This window comes from Cyprinodon variegatus, unplaced genomic scaffold (assembly GCF_000732505.1).
Source record: "Cyprinodon variegatus isolate N-32 unplaced genomic scaffold, C_variegatus-1.0 Scaffold146, whole genome shotgun sequence".
Taxonomy (NCBI): domain Eukaryota; kingdom Metazoa; phylum Chordata; class Actinopteri; order Cyprinodontiformes; family Cyprinodontidae; genus Cyprinodon; species Cyprinodon variegatus.
This window is the reverse complement of record NW_015150599.1, coordinates 51,295-61,080: the sequence shown is the minus strand read 5'-3', so window position 1 is coordinate 61,080 and position 9,786 is coordinate 51,295.

Here is a 9,786-nt window from a genome sequence, read left to right as displayed (position 1 = left end):
TAAAGATATAGAAATAAAAAGTATCATCTAAACTATTAATATTATCAGAACCTGAAAAAGTTAAATAAACATTAACTTTAAACTGTACATTTACATCCCATCAAAAATAATAACGGCTTATTTAATACATAAAGCACAGCTGTATCTGTGAACTCATGAATGGAGAATAGGTTTAGGATTGTGAAAATATATCCCTATTAGGTTTCACTATAACTTGATTAACTTGATTAAAGGACAGATTATTTTAATGCCCTTAGAGCTTATTTTTCCTTAATCTGGATGTTTAATGACAATAAAATGGTTGCGTCAAGCTGCTCATGAGAATGATTAAAATTTATAGATTTGTTTTAATGGTTGTAATTTAATCTAAATATAAAAGTCTTACTAAACTGTTTTAATATTGACACAGATTATAATCCAGGCTGTTGAAGGCTACCAAATGCACTGCAGCTGTCCAGGATACAGTAGAAACAACTGTAGCATCATCTGATTACATGGTGAAGGAGGAACAAAGGCAGTTATTTAAGGTAAATATCCTGCTAAACATCTCCTAGCATTTAGCTGCTGCTAATCCTTTGATGGTGTTTTCCTGTTGCCTGGTCTGGTTGATGAAGGTAAATTCTCAGCTCTGGGAGCTTTCTGGCTATTTGGCCTCTGTGTTATTTACAGACACACAATAGGATTATTACATGTTGGATTAATCCTGGTTTAATTCTTCTTTAAAACTAAAAACCAAACAAAATAATAAAAAACTTACATTTATGCTCCTTTTCAGACGCACCCATCTTTAATGATGTAATTCCCCTCCAATATTGAGGAAGATTAACTAAGTAGTTGTATCCAGCAGATCTTATTTTATTAAACAGATTAATAATCTATCGTTAATTTGAACTATACTGGTAACAAAGCTTTCTATATAAATTGGGTGCTGGTATTGGATGCCTTCTCCCTCTCCCTCTTTTTCCTGCCTTTCTCTTCCTATATAAAACCCAGACTCTGGGGTGCTGAATTTTTCAGCCGCGGACGTTTTTACAGCCTTTCTGCTTATTTACACATTTTCTGGTTAATTTGTTTCTTTTGTTATATATGCAATGTAATCTATATATTCAATATATTCATGCTTTATTTCACTGTTTGCTACTGAAAATGAGGAAGAACATGAAGATTTTTTATTTTTACTGCTGGATTTTCTTTTTATATTTGAAAAATATAGCGGGACAAATCTTTTGTTCTTCTTTTGGGCCCCCCTCTGGTCCTTTAGATCTATATAATTTTTTTTCTTTACAAATTCTGTTTTAGCTTCAGTGGTATTGGGAAAGGATCATAGTTTTCATCTGCTAAAGGTTTTTTCAAAACAAATAAAATAATTCAGATTTTTTAGTAATTGTAACATCAAACTAGAAAAAGCTGTTTCGCAGAAACAGCAAAGTGGGAATGCTTTTCATGCTGAATTAAAAAGGAAACATTAGCTAAAGAAATGGAATAGATGAAAAAAAAAGCAAAAATTAACTGAAGAACATATGAAAATGTGATAGGTAGTAATCAGAATCTTCAAACTGCAGAAAACAATGGAATCATCTGAAGATCTTGTAGGGTATAATCATTTGGCAGAAAAATGGCACAAACAGACTGATCTTGAAAGCAGAACTTTTCGTGAAATTTGATTAACTAAAAGAAAAAGTCCAAAACCATCCGTTAACCTGGAAGCACCCGTAAAACATGTAAAATTCCGAAATCATTAATCATCATGGATGATGTGTGTGAGATTGTACTATTCTTATTAGTGTTTTTATTAGCTATTGTTATTTATTTCTTATATAATGTGTAAATGGTGGTGACAGTGATTTCTGTTTTTGTTTTTAAGCATATGCACTGATCGATTGATGGCACTTTTTTTTTTTTAAATTTCGTTGTTCTTTGTGACAATGACAACAATACAGATTTGATTTGATTTGATGAATTTATGTTGACCTAATAAGACATATAATTTTAATTAAACCAAGTTGACTAGAAATTTCACTTCATGCAGCTCTTTTAATATATTTGGATCCCTTGCCATGTTTGTTACTTCATGCTTTTCTGTGCCCCCATGAAAACATGCTGACCCCCTCCTGGACCCCTGGTCTGAACCACCGCTTATAAAGAACTTTAATATTAAAAATTGTGAACGAAGTGCTTTACATATACAAAAGACAACCACTATTCAAAATTAATTTACACCTTAAACTATGGGGCTGAATGTAAAAAATGTTCACTGTCAGTAAAACAAAACATGGAAATAATGAACCAATAAATTGATTAATTGAAGCCTGTTAGCTCACCAATTATTGCTACCAGAAGGAAGGAAGTTATAGACCTGCCAGAAGTAATGAACTAAGACACACAAGGAAACATTTCCGTGTGATACTGTTCAGAATTAGGATAAAGTACTGGCCTGTTAGACATAAAAAACTTAACCTCAGTAGAGAATGCAGTTGTGCATTTGTGTGATGAGGCTGGATTATGTGCCTTTGTTTTATAATAATGCCAAAATAAAAAAATAATAAGCATCCAACTAAATGCTATTGTCATGTTCCACAAAATAAAGATATATCTAGTTACATTCACTTTTGAAGAAGAAAAAAAAGTTTTTTGATCATTGACATACGTTAGGTGTAAGTTACTCATAAGTCATGGTGTCCAGCTTATCCAAAAACTAAGAGTAACTTGTACATAACTGTGTAACTTATCAAGAACTTATCTCCAACCCATATCAATGTATTTGACGTTTTCCAGCTGAACGTGTCTCTAACGTACTGCTACTGTTTAGTGGCATATTGGCTGCATTTCGGTATAAAAGGGGGTTCACAAGAGGAAGCCATCTGTACTCCTCTCGACCTCATCCCCATCACAGGGTGAGCAAGAAGGCAAGTGTGATGGATCCTCCCTGCGTTCATGCCCACGACCAAAAACCTTCCTAGCAGATATGACGCTGAATTTGCTGCTATTGCAGACCTTCTTTTTTTTTTCTTTGTATTTATTTATTCTTTTTTTTTTTTTTTTGGCAGGCGGTAAACAGCAGCTAAGTTAATGCCACAATCAAAAAATCTTTTTATGCAGGCCGGGCGCCTCCGGTTGCATTGCTGCCCCACTCAGGACACTGGCCTGTGACATTTCATGGGCATTACGCTGCCATGCATTATGCATAAGTTAGGCTGTCGTTGGACATAAGTTCCTGACTCATTATGAATACTCTATGTATACGCCCTAAATTGAAAAAATACATAGAAAGTGCAGCGTATGCCGGTGTTTTAGAAGATTCTGGGACATCAGGCATACGCTGGCTTACTCGTCAAGGTGTGACAGGAGCTTCAGGAAGCTTAACTCAAGTAGGTTAAGTAGGTTAAACCAACCGCAGATGACAATAGATTGGCACACTGCTCCTCAAGTCCCCAGCAGGTGATTATCAAATAGGTGGCAGGTGTAGTTGATCAGGAGCCGGTGGCCACTCCCACCAGTAAGGATCCTCAGCCCCACATAGCATTCACACTCCAATACTGATTATCATGTTGATAGGTTCCCTATTAAAAACAACCAAAAAACGTATTTGTCTAATATTGACTGAAAGTTGCCTCTTTGCATGTGGAGCCCAGAGTGTAAAACTTCATAGATAATTTTGCTCATTTTTGCTCTATTTGTCAGATTGTGATATTTTAAAGAACTACTAGTCTCTCCCTCAAACACAAAGACACACACACGTGCTCTTAGCGATGGGTGAAATTGGGTTGTTTTTGTCTAGTCCCAGAGTAAAGAATAATAAAAAGAGAGGGAAAGGGAGCTATTACAGGGAAACATTTTAAACCTTCCATTTCCCTCTATTATCCTCCATCTTTCTGTCTCTCCTCGTTGTCATGTTGTGATGATGAAAGCTGTTTAATGAGGTGCAGTCAGACTGAAAACACCAAACACTTTCATCCCCTGCAGCTGTTGGCCAGCTGATTGCTAAAAATGTTTTCTAGAAAACACTTGTTGTCATGGCTGTAGCTACCACTGAGTAGGCCAACATCTGGACCTTAGTATTATTCTTGCTGCGTATATGTAATGAAATATGAACTGCTTCTGAATGGCGTCGTTCTCTGAGTAGATCCACCAGGTTACTGTAGGAGGCAAAGCTATTGGTTATGAAGAAGCAATATCAAAAGTGCATCAATGGTTGAAAAGATGAAGTGCTATCTGAACAGTGCTTCCAGTAAGGAAGAAGGTAGGACAAGGAAGCAGGATGCTTCCTAGCCTCAATTAATTTAGCATAGGGATCAACTGACATTCCTAGCTGCCACCATAAACTATATGGTTTCCCCAAATCCTCCCATCTCACAGAGTTTAACACTTTTTTTTTATGTGTACTCATCATGATAAATGCTAATGTACCTTTTTATGTTTTGGATTTATAATGGAGGCCTCAAGCCCTCAATGTGTAATTTTTTTGTGTGTTTTTTAGCTCTCTTTCGGTAGGCTGTAGTCCCAATTAGACCAGAGTTATTCCCATAATGACGTAAACAAGCCTGAGGGTTTTTTTTTTCAGATTCAGCCAAGCAGTCCAATGTTTAAAACCCTTGTTATCCAATTAAATTAAAAAAATTAGACCCTCCAACGAAAAATTCTCTGATCCCAAAGACAAGAAAAGATCTATACAAGCCCTCAAGAATATCTAATTGAAGTGGAAAGAAATCAGCCAGTCAAGCTAAATAATGATTGCCAGAGAAATTTGTTTCAGGAAAAACAATGAGTTCTATCAAAGATCCCCTTCATAAAAACTGCTGGATTTCTGTAGGAAATTGTAAATAACTCTCAGTCTTAACCACTAATTAATAGAAACAAATTATATCTTTATACTATGCGACACATTTCATTCAACTTATTTTAGAGAAAATGTGTAAAGAACAAATTCAGAAAGTATGGCAAAACAATTGAAAACACTAGATAAAAAAGCCCCAGGATGGTGTCTTGAGTATTTTTTTTTTTTTAACAAATGTTATTTACAGGAACAAAGCGCATAAAGGAACACCATTGCACCACTCTGTGTTGAATGATAAATAATAAATAAATTTATAAGAAAAAAAAGAATACAGAAAAGAAATAAAGAAGAAGATTGCAAGAACAGGAGACAGGAAAACAGACAACACACAGGTGCACAGATTATCAGGTAATCTGACAGAAGAGTCTGGAAATGAAAGATGGCGGCCAGAGAGCTATATCCAGGAGATAACTGTGGAAAAGCAAGGCAAAAAAGGTGCTTTCAACACTGAGGCTGTGGCTCAGTCTGAGCTGTTTTTGAGCCTATGCAAATCAAGCAGTTATGGGGTCAGATCTTGCTAGAGATTTGGGCTGTATCACAGAGTTTCTTGTTAAGACCTTGTCCTACTTGTTTTTGAAGAAAGTAAAAGATAGTTTGAATGTTCCACCACAGGACCAGGAATATATACTTTTTGTACTGGACATGGCTTTTCTTCAAGTGGTAAGCCATGACATTGAGAGGATTTAGTACTTTTTCCACAGGTTCTTATTCCATTTGTCCAGCAAGACATATTTTCAAAATCTTTCTTCATGCCGCATTAACCGTTACTCTTAAAGATTCCACATGTCCCTATTCTGTTCCAGGGATGGCATGCGGCAGTCTGCTGGCCAGAGGTTGAAGCTATGTGTGTACTGTAGCCGTACAATTATGAACAATCTGTGCACTAACTTTAAACCGTCCTTGAATAGTAAAAACAATTATTTTCCTTCTTTGCAATTAAAAGCTAAACAGGTTTTGTAGATCCATTACATTGCTTCACATAGCTGTATCAGTACAAGGCTCGTTCCTGTAGACATGAAAATGGACTCTGTCATCAGGAGAGTGTCCTACTCCTCTTCATCCAGCTTGGGGGCAACCTTTTATAATGGCATGTGGGCATAGTTTTATGTTTTTGGAGGCTCAAAAGTCTTCTTTAGGCCTATTTTGGGTCCTATCCTGTTTAGTTTATCATTATGCAGCTTTGGAAATTGAAGTCAAAGGGTTTGGCACCATAGCAGATCTCTCAGCCTGTTGAGCACACCCATGAGGAGGTCCACCAGTTTGTCAAATGCAATTAAGTCATTATTCATCAGCCCACACTGCTGACAAACAATATTACTCTAAAGGATTTTTGCTCTGTGGTGCGTGCATAGCACAGCCCTGTGCTTGTTGTCCCAGGGCGGTGCTTTGCATGTGGCACAGTGCTCCATGTCTTTGTCCTTAACTATAGCCATGGCCATTGACTCCATCTCTGTGGACTCCCAAATAATCCTAAAACTTCCAGGAAGCCTTGTATTATGCAGTGAAATCCTTTCATTTTTGTCAGGGAAGAAATAAAGATTGAGCACGACAAACCCTGCCCAAGGCAAGGATAAGTGACACAAATCCCACCCTCACATCCCTCTCTTTATTCCTATTATCTTTACTTGACAATGGTGAAATGCTTGCAAATGTATTGTCTTGTGGGAAGGTTTTATAAGCCAACATCGAGGTTGTTCTTTAGGCCTTCAAGTAGTATATGTTGGTCCACCTAAATCTCTAGATTTTAGTGGGGCAGGAATGGTTGGGTTTCTACGACAGCTATAGCATCGGGTGGGCTAAGACCTACTTACTGTAATTTAGGAGACTCAAAAGCGCTATATGCTACAATTGGTAATTCACCCATTCTTTCGCCTAAAGGGGATTTTTAACAATGTGACAAAGTACTTTGTTTGCACATTGAAATAAAGAACATCCAGTTTTTGGCTAAGTGAGGAAAAGTGGTCTGCCTTTTGTATTTATTGACATATATCCTGCCCTCTCTTACATCCCTTAAGTAATACCAAAGGACGATTATTAGCGGGTCGACCCATGGTTGAAAAACCCAGGTTAATGTTGTATTTTCAGTGAAAAAGAGGCTTAAGTAAGGCTAAACTTATGGCATGTGTTGTTGCCTGACAACACCGTGAAAGTTACTTCCATGTACAACAGTGGTTGTCAACACAAAGTCCAGGTATGAAACTTTCTTTTTCATGGAGTTACATCCCTTGCCGATTTAGCCAGTGTATGGCTTGTGTCCCAGAATCTCCTAAAATGCTGGCATACGCTGAACTTCCTGTTTTTTTCCCCCAATTTTGGGCGTATTAATGGAATATTCATAATGAGTCCAGAGTGTACGTCCAATGACAGCCTTATTTATGCATAATGCAGCGTAATGCCCATGAAATGATGCACAAGCCAATGTCCTGAGGGGAGTAGCAATGCGCCTGGAGGCGCCTGGCCCCCATAAAAAGATGTCTTTGATTGTGATATTAAACAGCCAAAAAAAAAAGAAGAAATAAAAAGAAATAGAGAGTTTGCAGTTGCAGCAGGTTTAGCGTGCAACCCCCTTTTATACCAAAACGCTGCCAATATGCCATTATATGGTAGCTGTACATTAGAAACATGTTCAGTGGTGGTCTGGAACACATCAAATATGGTGATATACGTTGGATGTAAGTTCTTGATAAGTTACGCATAAGTTATGCACATAGTACTCATAGGTTTTGGATAAGCTAGATGCCAAAACTTATGAGTAACTCACACTTAACGTATATCGATTAGGTAACTTACTTGTAACTTATGGCCCATGAGCATAAGTTATGAGAATAAGCTGGCATATGTTGAGAAATTTTGAGCATGCTCAAAGTGTGCCAGTGGGTTTCAGCATACTCATAACTTATACAAAACATACCCATAACTTATCCAACCTATGCCAGCATTTTTCGTATGTGAGGCATACGCTGTCTAAATCGTTAAGGTGTGACAGGGCCTTTAACTCTTCAAAGTTTGGACAATGTTGAGGAGGCAGCTAGCCATCCATCTATCCATTTCCATCTCACTTTATCCCAGCTGGGGTCACATGGGTGCTGGTGCCTATCTCCAGCTGTCTACGGGCGATGGCCGAGCTACACCCTGGACAGGATGCCAGTTCATCGCAAGGCAACACAGAGACAAACAGGACAAAAAAGCATTCATGCACACATAAGGAGAATTTATGGAAGTTGTGGGAGGAAGCCAGAGTACCCAGAGAGAACCCACGCATGCACCAGGAGAACATGCAAACTCCATGCATAAAGACCCTGCACCTACAATCGAACCCAGAACCCTTTTGCTGCAATTTAGCAGTGCTACACACTGTTCCACTGAGCAGCCCAGGAGGCAGCCAGATAAGAGTAATTATTTCTTGTGTGCTGTGCTTATCATTTTAAAGGGACAACCATGTGGAACTCTGTTATGTAAGACTTAAAATATTATAAAAATATCCAGATGAAATGCCCCCTTTAACCTCAATTATATTGCATGTATAAACAAAGGGTAAATAAAAAGAAAAGATTATCAGATTTATTAGGGTATTGGCAAGGCAGAGTTCCCTGTTGTACAATATAGACTGTATGTTAGCACATTTAAGCAAAGTTGTGCAGGTGTAAAAGAATAACATAAAATAAGATATATAAAAAATGACTCTCATGTAGACTTTGCCTTGATGTAAGATCACAATGACAAAAGAGTCAACAAAGATTGGAGAAAATATAAGGGTTAGGTGTAGTAACAGAGTTAGTGGCCATATTTCCCAGAAATACTATGCTTCATTTTTGGGATTCATAGGGGGACCAACAACCTATCCATGTGAAGAGGAATTCTCTTCTTTGGGAAGGACCTCCGATGCGCTTTGCATGCTTCAGATGATTTAATGCTCATAAAGCACTGCTCCAGCTGCTCAAAATTTGCTGTGATGCACATAGACCATAGACTTTTCATGTAAACTAGCTTCTCATGCTGCTCAAAGCATGTTCAGTGTAAACGCAGCATATGTTTGTACTTTGAGTCAAAGGGGTATTGCGTTTTGGCACCAGTCATATGTTTGGCCAAAACATAATAATACTCAAGGAAAGTAATTACTTACTGTACAAGGTATGTCCAAGATGCTGGTGAAGATTATGTGTTATAGTCATTTCAAAAAAACAAACCAGTGGACTTTCTTTTCCAAGTCTGATGACTTGCACTTCCCATCCAGAAAACTTTCTCAATTCAAAATGTCTGGAGTAGCGTTGAGTTCCAGGCTTATAGAGTAACCCAACAAAAGCCTTCGTACGGCTTAGAAAACATGCAAATCGAACCGAAAACAGGTCGCCCCCTTAATAATGTTGAGTCGTTGAGGTAGTTGTTGGCCTGCAAAACCCGAAACTGGCCCATGCCTCTGTAAATGGGAGTCATTAGGGTTGTTGTTGACCAGGCTAAACAGGCAAGATGTTTTAATCCCCTGTAATATTGTCTTCACACTGTATGGTCATTAAGACTATCACAAAAGTCCTTTAACATTTTGTTTTTATCCAAACCTTTAGCATTGTAAAGAGCTACTGCTTACTGGATCTGGAAGATATGTTAACCCAATGTTGAAACAATTTCTATGCAGGAAAGGAAATTTCAAAAGTAGCAGAATCTGCATCAATGTCATGGTGGCTACAATAAGAAAAGTTAATCAGTTAATGCTAGTGTTAGGTTTAAACACCAAACATTTTATGCAGTAACCTGTACAAAGGAAGACACAGAGAATTTTAGTATGATTTACTTGCAAGGAGAGTGATCAGAGACTGTTCAGTTACAATTCTCCAAACCACTCTGAAACAGCTCCGCTCTCACAAGCCTTTTTATTAAGGAACTCCCTAACTACAATGTTGGTTCCGACTGCTAAAAGGGAGGGGTGAAAAACCAGTCGGAACCAGAAGTCTGCA